The sequence below is a fragment of the Erithacus rubecula genome (assembly GCF_903797595.1).
Source record: "Erithacus rubecula genome assembly, chromosome: 3".
Lineage (NCBI taxonomy): Eukaryota > Metazoa > Chordata > Aves > Passeriformes > Muscicapidae > Erithacus > Erithacus rubecula.
Genome location: NC_136689.1, coordinates 21,728,863 through 21,743,845, shown reverse-complemented (window position 1 = coordinate 21,743,845; position 14,983 = coordinate 21,728,863). Strand labels below are relative to the sequence as shown.

Here is a 14,983-nt window from a genome sequence, read left to right as displayed (position 1 = left end):
ACCTGGCTGGAAGGCAAAGGCTATCTAGAATTAAGAACTGGGTTGATGGAACACACAAAGACTCCTGTAGAATAAAACTGGATTTTTTCCAACAGGGTGGGAGAGTAACTAACCTAAAAAAAAAGTTTCAATACAATAATTAAAAAAAAAAAATTAAATAACTACAGAGCTCAATTTAGATTTTAAAACTCTCCATGGAAGGCAGCTGCAAGTACATGCTTCACATTATCAGTACTTTAAGTCCTGCCAACACTTTCATCCCAGGGCAGACTGCAAAATGCTATGTGGCACTTGGGAGCAGTTCTTCACCTATAAGGAGGTATCTTTGGAGCTTTTCAATATAATACTAAATTGCTACACTTAAAACAGAGAAATCACACAATGTCACAGCTCTGATGGTCAATTAACTGAAAATGCAAACCATCATTTATTAATATAGAATAGTAAAATAATGCCAGTAGATACTTCTGTTCTGTGTGGTCATACTACACACTAATAAAATGAAGCAAGTAATGTCCCATTTCCACTGGTCTACACTGAGTCATCTGAGAGGAGGGGAGACAGGAAGCAAGGGAGAAAGGCAGCTAGCACTTCCCTCTTCTACAAGAGGTAATAACCAAATGCAGTAATTAGCAGAACCTTCATACATCCATATGAGCCCATTTTCTCCTCACAGAAGAAAATGCACAGCTAAGGAGAGCCACTGCTTCTCAACACACACCCTTCCATTTTGACAAACTGCAGACTCAATATACAAAGAAAAAAATGAACACTTTTGAAGGGGTACTCACTTGTGAGAGTCATTTAGATGTCTAGCCAGCCACTTCACAAGCCACTGATAATATTTCATGAAGAAATTATTTAACAAGAGCTTAAGAAGTTGAGTCCAGAGTTCTGGATGGAACACCTGTCCAAGCCCAGTTCAGATCCTTGCTATCACAGGTGACCATAAAATGTGACCCCCCTTCCTTAAATCGAGAAGTTTGAGTCTAGTTTGAGTTAGAACACATAGAGTACAAGAAGACATGACCTTAGTCAAACAATCCAGCAGTGATACAAATGTATTGAATGCAAAGAAAATAATTTTTATCTTGAGAGAGCAAGTGAAACAGTGGTAGTATTGCAAAATGGAATGCAAGACAAGTTATTCCAAGTACAACATCCTGCTAAACTTGCTTTGCAATAACAATATTAGCACTATACCAGATGTGATATCTGGTATGGTGGAACTTTACCTAAAAGGTCACTGTCTGAAACAAAATACAATGCAACATAGTGACAATTAGTTTTGCAACTTTGAAGATAAAAATGGATTTTTGGGTTATGGGACTGACTCCATATACAGATAGCACTACAAAGCCTCCCATGCTTTCTCTATCAGCTCTTTTTGTTACTCAGTTTGTCCTTTCATAATCCACAGTTTGAGGAAGTCTTCACAGTGCTTCAAGGCTTCCTCACAGAGCTCCTGGGGTGCAGCAATGTTCCCCAGCACCCATTCTAACTGCACAGATTTCATAGAGACTCTTGCTGTGGGGGCACTGCTGTGAGCCTTTGCCTCCTTGCTCTTTCATAGTCATTGTTCTCTGATTCAAGCTTCATGGCAGCCAGCCAAACATTCTCACTGTTGGGATTGGGCTGGGAAACCAAGATGCCTCTGGCTGCTGGCACTGATCACTTAAATTCAGCTCCTGTGAGCCACAGCAGTTCTGCTTTGGGATGGTGAGAAACAGCTCTCTGCAAAAGAGCCTCCAAGGATTCTCTGGTTCCATGGTTCTTTTCAAAGAAGGCTGCTTGCAGCCACACATTCTTCTTGCTTGGGAAAACTTGCAAGGAATAGACATAAATGGCTCAGGCACTTTCCAGAGCACTATGAGTAACACAAATGTCTGCATCTTCCATCCAGGTTGTTTTTGATCTTTTTCTTCCATCCCAATCCCAATTACAGCTCACATGACTGCCTGGCACATGGGTGCACTTCCAGCTTCATCACATTGCTCAACGTCTTGTATCTGGTATTCCCTGTTGAGTTCCACACTTTAAGACCTGAGATGTGATGGTTCTGTCAGTGACTTTCTTCACCATCTGAGTGTTTCCATTGGCTTCCTCCAGTTTGGCAGCAGTAATCCAGAAGTGAAAATCCATCAGGATATTCCTCTGGGTTTTGTTAAGGACTTTATGAGCACTCTCACATGTCTCCAGACTTGCCAGCACCAGTCATGGCTCAGCACTGGTTGGACTGGACTCCACAGCCTGGCTCAGCATGACCCTGGCATCCTCAGGTTGCTCCAGCTCCACGGCTGCTGTTAACAAATGCAAAGTTTGGAACATGCTCAAGGGCTTTCCTAAGAACATTTCTTGGCACAGATATCCATCTCCATCTCTGCTGCTCTGATATAAATCCAGAAAGACTGTGGAAGGTGCCAGACAGCCTGGGCACAACAGCCTTGGTGGTATCTCCAGGCTGAAGCTGAGCAACTTCCAACCAAACATCCTCGGTCTCAGGGCACATCTCTGTTCCTTTCATCATGTGGTTTCAAGCCACCTGGAGTTTGCAAGTGACCTCCTCCAGCTGGGCTGATGCTATCCAGGCTGGTGGATGAGGATGGGTCTCCTGGACAGATTTCAGGAATAAACAGTATCACCAATATATTTTGATGATATTTTGATATCATCAATATCTCCTCCATGTGTGGGAATCATGGAATTCAAGTTTGTCAAACATCCTTTTGGGTCCACTACAGTCTGGCTACCCAGAGAGTCTGACACCTGGCTTAGCCTCATACTCATCAAGGTGCTTCTGGCTTGGCCAATCTTCTTCCAGTTCACTGTGCCAGGTGTCATCAAGCCTGGTGTCATTCCCCCTGAATATGGAGTATCCAATCCACCAAACTGTGTCTGGTGTGGGTCCATGGAAGTGTAATTCTTCCCTGATTGTAAATGCTTTCTTAGAAGCTGTCAGGAATAGGAGTCAGCTTCTCATACAGAGGATTCCTCTGATGCTTGTTCCTGGCATTCCCTATGGAATTCTCAGCCACTCCTCCTCAGTAATCTCTGCTAACTTCCATTTCAAATCTGAGAACTGCTGCTGAATTTTAGGTTGTCCCGTATGGTATTTTCCTATTTCCTCTTTTTCTTCTTGTTCCCTTCTCTCTTTTTTGCCTTGATCCATCTTCTTTTCCAAAGCCACATAAATAGCATCTGTTTCCTCACCACCTTTTTCACAGGGGCCACTTAGAACAGGCTCCCAGTGTAGCCATTGAAATCCTCATAATTGGTGCCATTCAAGTTCTCATCTTCATCAGCTGCTCTCTGGTTCTGCTTCATCTGGTCCCCCACAGTTCTCTTCCCCAGTGGGGCACGATGGTCATCCACAGGGTCACTGGCACCACAAGCAGGGCTGATGTCAGAGTGGGTGGTGAAACCTGTGGCTGTGCAGCCCAGCCCCAGCAGATAGCTCAGGGCCATGGGCAAGCCCAGGATTAGCTGTTCTTCTCATAGTGGTGGTGTCCCAAATCCCTAGAGCACCCTAGAGTCCCTAGAGTTACATGGTCAGATCCAGGCAGGAATGCCCAGCACCTCCCCCAAAGAGGGGACTTTCAAAATGGAATGATGCAATCCTGTAAGTCATAGGATATTTTGGGGAGTCCTTGAGGGCCTAGGTCCTTACAGCTGCCCAGTGGGGCTGTTGAGCCATTATGGCCCATTGGCAGAGAAGACCCCTTTAGGTTGGGTGTAGTTGAATGAATCAATTTTTGAGACCAAAAAAAAAACACTACTTTGCTACCAAGGGTTTGCCTCTTCCCCTTACCAAACACTCAGCTGGCAGCCTGAGGGCGGGGTGTGCTCTGGGCAGCTACTTCAAACAACCCACTTAAGAGCTCATCAGGAAAAATGTAGATGGGAGTAGAATACATGGTTTGGTTACACCCGCCAATGTAACCCGAGACAACCAGAGCGCTGTCAATACTCATGTTTGCAATCAAAAACCAATTAATTAAAAAAAGAAAAAACACTAATAAGGAAAGGACAGTAATATTTATGTGACACAAATGTCAATTATGGATACTAGGAGACAGACTTCATAAAGTTTTTCCTTATAGATTTATAGACAATTATAAAGAATTAACAATAGCTTTAAATATCTACTAGTATAAATCCCAGGGATGAATCCCTGAAAATGTTTCATTTTTGAACTACATATATTGCTACAGCTGATCTCATAGAGGGACAAAGCTCAGAGATATCCTATTTCAAAGTCATCCACAGTATTTTAGCTAGGACAAAAAAGCTTTCTAGAAATGAATTAAAACTTAACACAAAATGAGTGAGTTCACCTTCATCTCCTTCTTAAGTTTAAATATGTCATACATCAAAATTCTCATCTTCTTTGAAAGCACTGGAGTTCAACCTCCCTTCATTTTCACTTTGAGATACTCACATGAAATGCTTTGGGTTTGGGTCCATATTGGGACCAGTGTTGTTTAATATCTTCACTAATGACATAGATGAAGGGATCAAGTGTACCCTCAGCACATTTGCTGATGACACCAAGCTGAGTGGTGCAGCTGACACACCTGAAGGACACAATGCCATCCAGAGGGACCTGGGCAAGCTGGAGAAGAGGCCCATGGGAATCTCATGTAGTTTAAGGAGACCAAGAGCAAGGTGCTGCACCTGGGCTGGGGTAACCCCCAGACCCACACATGGGGGATGGATGGATGTGGAGCAGCCCTGCCCAGAAGGGCCTGGGGGTGCTGGTGGATGGGAGGCTGGACATGACCCAGCCATGGGCACTCCCAGCCCAGAGAGCCAAACGTGCCCTGGGCTGCACCAAGAGCAGCGTGGGCAGCAGGGCAGGGAGGGTTTGTCCCTCTGCTCTGCTCTGCTGAGAGAGACCCCACCGGGAACACAGCACCAGCTCTGGGATACCAGCACAGGAAGGACATGGATGTGTCACTTCTGTTTTATGAGGCTTAATATTTAATATATTTATAAAAACAATATTCCTGCAATAGCTTCATGACAGCTACAGTTTTGTTCTCTTTTCTTCTCCTATTTGTTTCATTATCCTACAATTCTTATCCAGAACTATGTAATTTCTTTAGACTCACCATTACATATGTATAGCTGCAGTATATGCATTGGTTTATACATATCAGCATGAAATACCATTATCATTTTATCATCCAAATAATCTATATTGCAAAATCCCTGGGCAACTTTAGGCAGTTCAACTAAATAACTTTTTTATAATACATCAATTTTTCATCCCTCTTCCATGTCTTTCTCTCCTGCCTGGAAGGTTAGTTGCTATTCCCTTCTAAGTCTCAAAAATGGATATTTTATCAGTTCTGCATGGCATACACAGCACATGTGACAGATGTATAACCATCACACAAATCACAATGACTGGAAAATCTGATGTTAGCAAAACACTGGGTTAGATGGGGGCATGACATGAGATTAACAAGTAGAAACACTCAAGTAACTCTTGATTTAAGAATATTTTTGGTTCTCATGATAAAATATGAGGAGCAGCTGTGAGAATCATCTCCCCTCCTTCCAGCTCTATTTGTCTAGAAGGCTGCACTAGCTAATGGACAAGGTTTTACAGCAGTCACCCACACTTTTGTTCTTTACTAATTAAATTTGCATAGAATGATGATCAGCTAAAAGGCATGTCAAATCTCAAAGTGATGCAATGCTGAGTCAAGCACCCACAGGAAGCAAGCACCAGAAGTGCAGGCATTGCACTAATATTCATCTGCTCTGTGGTTAAATACAAAGGGTTGGTTTTGACCTATAAAACCCTTTACTGTCTGGGTCACTACCCCCCTGCAAACTGCTTTTCTTGTCCCTTTTTATCTCAGTAATTCAGACAAGAGGGTTGCATTCACCTGGGCATTCTCACTGAAGGGCACTTCAGTCCAGAAGCTGATAAAGCTTTAAAGCATGTTGAGCAGCTTATCTATTTTCCCAGGACTTCTTAGGTGAGAAATAGAAAGCATCTAGGGAGTAGTGAGCTGCTGAAGATAAAAAACTACAGAAAGGACCAGAGAAAAAAGCTTCTTCCACATATTATTAAAATATAGTTGGTGGTGGCACAGCTCCCGCAGCTTAAATGTTCACAGAGCACCCATCCTCACAGAGTATTTCACCTAAGTGGTTCTTTCCTTTCCCAGACCATCTCTTTCCACACCTCTCGAGCTGAACCCATTACAGTATGGTCTAAAATAGATTCCCTATTGTCCTATGACCTTATTAAGCAGAAGAACATGGAATTTCATGTGATGGAGCACAGTGGCTACAGTGGGCTGGGATGGATTTTTACATCAAGAGATTTATTCAAGACCATGTGGCCTATAAAAAAAAATCAAGATGCCTCCAAAGTTTTAATAATTTTAAAAGGAGCAAATTACCAGTTTCAGAGGGGGGGAAAGAATTTTCCTTACCTTGTTTCAGATTTTCATTAATTTCTTGAAAGAAAATTTTAAAGGAAAAATGCTGTTTCAGTCTAACATACAAATTCAAATGAAACTTCTTTTGGTTAAATGATATGGGAGAAGATATTGATTAATTTATCTAGGTTATATCTATCTCTCTTGTATCAAGTTGAAGAATCCTATTACATGAGGAAATGGAAAAATTAAGGTCTATGACAAACAAGGGAAATGATTCCACAGAACTGACAGGTTGAAGCTGTGAATGGACATTTTCTTCCATTTAAATCACCAGTACAGGATTTACAGCATAATGTTTCAAAACTCTACAAAACATTTCATTTTGTTTTACATGAGAGCTCTCTGTAATATTGAGGTGTGGGAAGTGTGTGCTTCCAAAGAGTGAGAGAAATTTGGATGGTGATGGGCTCCAAATTGAGAGGCTCATCACCTTTCAGGGACTGAGGTAAGGCTGACTGGATGGTATTTCCCTGCTGCCCATTCCAAAGGTCTGGATGATGTTTGCTTTCTTACAGTCTCTTGGACTGGCTATCATGACCTTTCAAACAGGATCATGAGCAACTTTCCCTGTGGTGTTCACCAGCTCTCTCTTCCATTCATGGAAACACTAAACCCACTTGTAAAATCTTCTGGGGAGAAAAGAAACAAACCTGGTACTGTATTTAATTTGTGACTGATTTAGCAGAAGATTACAATGAAAATATTCTTACTGTACCATAAAACAAAGTCAAATTCCCTTAAAGCAATAATTCTCACAATCTAAGATGCCCCATGACTATCTACACACAGTTAAAATGATATCATGCACTCTTACCTTTTTCCTAAAAAAACCCCAAACAATAAATTCTCAAAAAATGAGACAATGTGAGCCATACAGTTCATGAACTAAACTATGTAGCAGTGAACGTACTCTTTTAGAAACTTCTTGTAAGAAGCAGGGTCACCAATGCTCAATTATTCTGCTGTTCTTCCAAACAGTAAGATGTCTTCTTAATTGATACTTAAAAATAAAATTAGCATTGCCCTAGCAGCTTAGTCATTAAAACAGGTCTTCACTCTACTAGACTCTTAGTAGACAGAGAAGCATTTTTCTTGTTAAAAAAAAATCCCTTACAGCATCAGGAGCTAAACAAAAGTTTTACCATAAAAACCAATATCGCATTTAATTATGTATGGTAAGTGGAAAAAGAAGTCTAAGGCAGGAGAAGCATCATTATATATATTATGATTCCCCTAGAGTGTTTCAAGGACAAACTGCAACCTAAAGTTTAACTGAGGAAAGGTTTGAAGGCCTCAGAAATGTAAATGCTGAAGAACATATCTTTTGAGGTATGATTCCCAACAGAAGTGGGAGAGCAGCATAAAATCATGGCTGCTGTCTGACAAATTTTTTTTTAAAATGACTGAAAAAATCCTTAAATGCTTTTAGAACTTATAATATTGAGGGCTTACATGTCTAATAAAATATCTGTCTGTTCTCAGAAAACATTGTGGAAATAATTTAAAATGTAAAAAGACAGTACTAGCAGAAACAATCACTATGGCAATAAAAATTCAGACAAGAAGAATTCAAACAAAGATTCCACTGAAGCCACAATGGTATAAAAAACCCAACAAAAGATGCTTTAAAATGTGTTATGGCTGCCTTTGAATTTCATATGCCAAACACAGATCTGACACTTCCAAAATAAACAGTTTCTATTTGAAATGTTTCAATAAAAATACACAACTCATACTGTACACTTATACCAGGGGTGTTTATATTCCTGGGGAGTCTCATTAACCTCTGTGCAACCAGTATGCTGAGAGATAAACATACAAAAGGCTGGTTGTTCTTTAACCACCCATGACAGCACAAACCACCAATTACAATACATGCACAGATGGCTAATTGGTTTTATCACAATTTTCACAAGTCTGGAAGGGGGACACCACCTTTCCCAATTTCTCTGAAGGTTAGTACCAGCAGCACAGGGCCAATTCATGTGTTGAGGCCCCTTGGGTCATGTTGTCCTGCTTGGTCAAATAAAAATAAAAATTTGTATATTGCTCAACACCCCTGATTAAACATTATGTAGGTCTTCAATACACACACAGGTTTTATCTCTCACTTACTATGAAATGCTAAGAAGATTATCACATAAACAAAAATTCTAAACCTTTCAGAACAAAGTTTATAAGACTCACAATTAATTAGTCAGGAATGGCAACACTGAAACCCCATTAAAAAATGCAAGAAACTGTCTACAAAACTAAAGGTAAATTATAACAGAGAAGTAAACAGCTTCCATCCCAAACCTAGCTGTGTGTAAGTTCTGTATATCAGTGCATTTCACTCTTATTTGCTGAAACAGAACAGGGGGACTGAGGACTCCACAGGGAGATCTGAATTTCCTAAAGGAACCTCCAAATATTAGAGTTCATCTTCTCCCACAGCCCCAGACTCTTGCCCATCTCCCTAAAACCTGTTTCTGATACTGCCTTTGCTCCTAGCCCTCCATACCCCCTGTTATGCTTCCACCCTCCATGCATACCCATCACACCAATGTGCTTTCCCAATATCTTCCTGAATCCTCCAAATTCCTCATTAGGCTCTTTTTCCATGGAGGATATTTCATATTCTCTGTTTCATATATTAGAAGCACTGAATGTATTCAGGGGAAAAACAGTATCCTTGCCCTCACAGTCTCCAGGCATCTCAGGTTATTGCCTGGATCCTGAAGGAGTAAGTCCAGGAGCACTCTGCCTCTGTCCCTTTCCAATTGAAGTTCCTTTTTGTGCTTTAGCACATGCACAGGTAGGTTAGCACAGGTCCTTTAAGGAACTGCAATGTGCTTTTACAATAGGAAATCCTAGAAAATTTCAGTTATGCTTTAATAAGCCTTCAATATTCATTAATTAGGAGTGGTTTTGGCATGCTAATTTCAGAAAAAGCTGGATACAATAACAAAATCAGAAGAAAAATCATGGGAATAAAGTCTAGCACATTTCAAAGTTTAAGTGTTTGAGAAAATGAGGATGTGTAATTTCTAACATTACCAACCATTCCTACACCTCCTTAACTTTCCTGAAAATCAGGATGCTGCAAACAGTGTGGCTTGCAGAATGAACATGCAGTCAAGTCAGGAGAACAGTTCTGTCTGCCTCAACATGGACTCTGGGATGCACCTGTACTCCTTCAAGAACATGGAGAGAAAGCAAATTTTGGAATTTTTTTCAACAAGGGTGCCCTCCATCTCATCCTCAAAAGTTTATATTCACTTTTAGACTGAAGTGTTTCTGCTTCAAACAACTGAAATTAAATGACTCAATGTTTTGATAGGCCTTCTTACTGACCATGTATTTTTAAAACACAGCTGCCAAGTAGAGGTCAAGCAATTCAAATCTATCTTTAAAATTACAGCTTAATCATGTTGGTTCACTGAGGACTGTTTATTAATATGATTACCAGCAAAGGTTGACAGCAATATTTACAGTGATCTGAAATAAATTCTTGTCCTATACTGGAATAGTTAACACTATCCTTTTCTTATCCTTGTTTTCCCTGCTAGTAGCAGATATCTTATCACTAAACAAATGACACATCGTTCCAAGGATAATGCCAGGCCACAGCACTGCCACTTCCCAAGCCATTTCAATGGAGATGAAGAAGTAAGAAATGCTCTTTCACAAGACAGGGGGAGTTCAATAAGTGAGAGCATGTACCAGCCTGGGAAATACAAGTTTCCAAGTTGGTGTGTTTTATATGATCTCAAACTTCAAGGGTTTGGACTTGGGATTTGCCTGTGATAAATTAATATTTCAGCCTCTCTTCTGGCTCTGCCAACTGCATCCCCCTAGAGCTCAACTTTTGAGAGGGCAGGGGGCAAGCTATCATGGAATAATAAACTGCATAATATGGTATAAACAGTAGCAAACAACACAGATCAAGTGCACCCCTGAGGTCACTTTTGAGAAATATTCATTTACATTTTTTAATTGCTGCTTTTCATTTCAAACCCAGGTAATATAAACAACATTAAGCCTGCCCTTATCAAACAGATGTTCTTTAAACCAAAATCTGAAGTAATAAAAACGAATACCAATTAAAGGTATGAAGGTATGAACCCATTTCCATACAATGCACTAGGAAACCTGCACATTAGTAAAAGAACAAAATACCTACCAGGAGATTTCTAAAAGTGCAAGTAAAAACCAGACAAAATTTTGAAAACCAATTTATTATATAAACATAAAGTTAAAAACCCACAAACCTGGTCTTCCTTTAGCAAAGGCCAATCCATGAAGATAAATGAAACAGAGCCATTAACAAACACATAGCGTGGGGAAAAAAAAAAACAAAAACAAAACAAACAAACAAACAAACAAAAAAAAACCCAAAAAAACCAAAAACAAAAAAACCCTCAAAATAAACAATTCAGAATTTCTGTCTGAAGTCCTACATGCATTCCCTGAATCACACATTACATATAACTGGCATACATTACCATTTATGTAAATCCTTTCTGAACTAACCCACACATTAATGTAAGTTTGGCATAAGTCCAACTGACATATTAATATGATAAAAATTATGACTGCTCCCTTTGTTTTTAAAGTAAACAACTACAGCTAGGGAGAAGGTAGAAAATTGGAAATAAAGTACTTTTTCACAAGAAGGTGCCAAACTTTAATCTTGGCAAAGGCTCATTTCATTGTTTTTGACCAAAAGGCTAAAAAAACCACATGAATCCAAAAAACACATTAGAAAGGATAAAACTTCTTTGTGCTATGGGAGCAAAGGAATGCAAGCAATACTGAATAGCTTTTGTCTGACTTCATCTTTGTATTTTCAAGGCCATCCTCCCTAATACCCTAACATTTGAATATCTTCAAGATGTGCTAAGAAATCTATCTTCAAAATCCACTGAGAAAAATACTAATTTCCTTCTCTGTCAGATGGAAAATTAAGGCTCAGATGTTTAATAACTTGCTAAAAGCAACATAGAACTTCCTCTGCCAGAAGAAACTGTATTTGAATACAGGTTGGTACTGAGGTTAAAAGTAATGTGAATTCTAATGCATTCATTTAGTCCTGGCCTTTTATACAAATTTTACACTGCTTGCTATCAGGTTGTCAAATTCCAATGAGAAGATTTCCTTCGATGTCACCTTCATGTCTTACACTCAGTGGAATAACCTCAGGGTTTTAAGGTCTGCTATTAAACTATTACTTTGGCTTAACACCAGCATCAGCAATTAGTATTAAAGACATGAAGTAAAATTAGGTCTGAGACATTGTGCACTATACAATAAACATGTCATCTTTACTACCATCTCCCTTCCAAAAACATTGCCTTCACTCACTGCAATCTATTAAGATATGCTTCTATCATAACATTCCCTCTAAAAAAGAAATCATGTTTCTTAGTAAGTGCTGAACTGCAACTGACTGCAAAGCAGCTATGACTACAGAACACCAGCAATATTTTAAAAGCCATAGAATTCATTCATGCCACAACTAGAGCAAACATTTCAAACAAAATGTACTGTAATTCACTCAGCTTAATGGGAAAAGTAATGCCATTATGGAAATGAGTGGACATTGCACATAGTGCAAGGTCAGTCAGCAGTGCCTCATCTCCATAATGTCTTGGCTCCTTGTAGGCATTTTAAAAACACATCTCATATAGTGGATTTTTAAAAATTTGTACCAGAAAAATTTCATAGCTGTGATATAAAACAAAACTATAGGAAGCAGCTTCTTAAATTTAACTCAGTCTATGAGCTTCCTGGATCCCTACTCAAGTATCCCTAACTAGGCATACCTCCAGACTCAGACACACTGACATGTGCAGATCAGACACACCAGCAGAGGCTCCTCACCACCCTACACTCCTTGTCATCCCCTGTGCTCACTGACCCAACCACTGATTGCTCCAGAAATGTGCTTGAGCACATTTTGCATGTGTGACACCAAAATGCTTCTGAAGCATTTTTTGAGTAGGCAGTTCTAAAGTCCAGCCTGCTAAGGTTAACCATTATAAACCTACATCCAACACTCAATCAAATTTAAAACATTTCAATCTTTATTCCTGTATCATACTGCATGTTAAACATGTTATTAAAAAAGCCTTTTTCTATCTGCTCTCAGAACTAACACTGCTCTTTCTCCCAAAATTTTCAGCAGAACATGAATATTACCTGATCTTAAGTCACCAAAAATTCAGCTTAGCCTTCATGAGTAGCAACTGCAGGAAAAAGGCTCCAAAGAAAGGTGCTGACAAATCCAGGTAGAAATAATATTTTCATGGTTACTAATGACAGTCAGAAATCAGAAGAAATGCATTTCATTGAGCTCCCAAGAATTAGCATTAGTGGATCAGCATTAATACAGGCAATAAATTTGCAAAGTGTAATGAGGTTTCAGAAGACAAATAGGAAAGTCAATGCACATGACTCCAGGCTTTGTTTCACCTCCCTCACAAGTGTAAAAGTCATGACTTTACTTATCAGTGTACATTTTATATAACCTGCATGGTAGACTCAGTTCTTAGGGAGGAGAGGGCTGTGTTTTCCTTTTTAAAATTGCTTTTATTCATGTAGGGTTTCTTGTTTTTACACAAACAGAAACACAGGTCAGACATAAGAAGCTTACATAAGAAGCAAAAAGTCATAGGAAAGCATTTATTGCAATAAGTACATGTTTTGGGTTTTTTTTAGAAATGGCAGCATTGCATTAATATAATTAAAACTGTTTTCTTTACTTCGTGCTATAAAAAGAAAATTACCTCCAAATGCAAATCTGGTGACCTGTTCCCAGAACTCATCAGCTGTTATCTTCTTTGATGAGCTGTGAGTCCTCAACTAGACCTTTATTCACTGTTAGATTTAAGATTTAAACCCATAATCTCTATGTTGGAATTTTTACCTTCAAGAATAAAAGCCACTGGCAGATACAGAAGTTTGTCCTTCTTATTTCCATAGAAAACAAACTATAATCACCCCTTTTAATCAAGCAGAAAAACTAATTTTAGAACTTGTAGTAAGTTTGTGCTAAAGGATTGTCCTTAAATGGCTATATAGTATCAGTTGGTAATAAAAAAGTTGGCTCTGACTAACTGGAAGTGTTGTATTAAGTTTGCCATTTCTTTAAAGCAAGAAATATGCAATGATGAGCTTCAGCACTATGTGTGTATTCATATTTTCAATTTATGTTTTACTATTAAAAACCAAGCAATTGAAGTCTAGTACATAGAAATTATTTCCATATAATTTGTCTTAAGCATAATTTAGAAGGAAACTGGAACTAAGATGGATTGATACCATGATTTAAGATGTTTGAGTAAATAAAACCATTTTAAATAGTAGAGAGGAAAAACCACAAAAATAGATTTTATCTTTTAACAAGTACATTATTGTCTGCAGTTATTAGAAATCAGAAAAGCTCCTCATTGTTATTTTTTTGAAGAACTGGTACATGTCATTGCTCCAGGCTCATATTCACTGATGCACTGAAGATGAGAACAAAGCATCCTGATTTTCAGCTACTATCTAGCTTCCAGTTTCTGAATGAACTAGTTATGGAAAAAAAAAAAAAAAAAAAAAGCCACAAAACTGTTGAAAATTTTAATTCTGCAGAAATAACTATTACTGTCAAAAACTGATTCAACATTCAAGAGGTCAGCAGTCTAGCTTGAAACTTCAGTATAAGAGTGTTTCTTACCCCACCCAATTAAATTTCAATTTTTTTTTCCAGTCAAAACTATTCTGAACCATAGTGCTTTAAAGGTTGTCATAACATTTTAAAAATGTAAAATTTAGATCTTTCTTTATTCGTCTTTAAAATGCTTTTCTACCATCCTATCTATTTGCATAATGCTAAATCAGTTTAGTTGGGTAAGGACATACATAAAATACTTTTCCTCAGCATGTTTTGATGCCATTAAAAATACAGAGAAAATCTTCTACTGTTCCTCTGATTTCTCTGCAGTCCCAAAATAAGCTACAGTTTGTATAGTTTATTCATCATATCAGAGTTCACAGTTAAAATACTATCTCAGTTTTTCATGATCAGTTGGTAATGGAAGTATAGAAATACTTCTGTAGGCACTGCAGCCAGAGGAGTGCTCACAGTGCTGTGGCTGTGAGCCCCTCTATCCCTGCTCAGAGCTGCCAGCTGCTCCCAGCAGCACTCCAGCTGCTTCCCACAGCACAGCTGGAGCAGCCAAAATCCTCTGCTTGCATCCCACCCACTCAGATGGCTGCATCCAGTGCATGGGGCTGCTCCTGTGCACAAGCTCTGGAACAACTGATACCTCCCAAATCTGATTCAAGTCACTTACCCAGCCCCCTGCTCTAAAGCAGGTTATTGAGACTTGCCATAGGAAAAACACAACAAACTTGGAACACTTATTTATTTAAATGGACTAGCATAGGACAAGAGCAGTCAGCACTAGTCTAACACAGGGAAATGGATGGCACTAAAACTAGCAAAAAAAAACCAGGATAGATGAAAAGGGCTTGAAGCAATTTCAGCAGAT

General features: G+C 39.0%; 1 protein-coding gene and 1 pseudogene across 4 annotated transcripts in view; both read right to left on the bottom strand.

Annotated features, from left to right (window-relative positions):
• CDK14 (cyclin dependent kinase 14) overlaps positions 1–14,983 on the bottom strand; it is a 337,412-nt gene that overhangs the window by 274,941 nt on the left and 47,488 nt on the right. The window lies entirely within an intron of this gene.
• Positions 1,381–3,465, bottom strand: LOC306800082 (pre-mRNA-processing factor 6 pseudogene; annotated as a pseudogene). The gene has a single exon. The product of its transcript is annotated as a pre-mRNA-processing factor 6 pseudogene (transcript).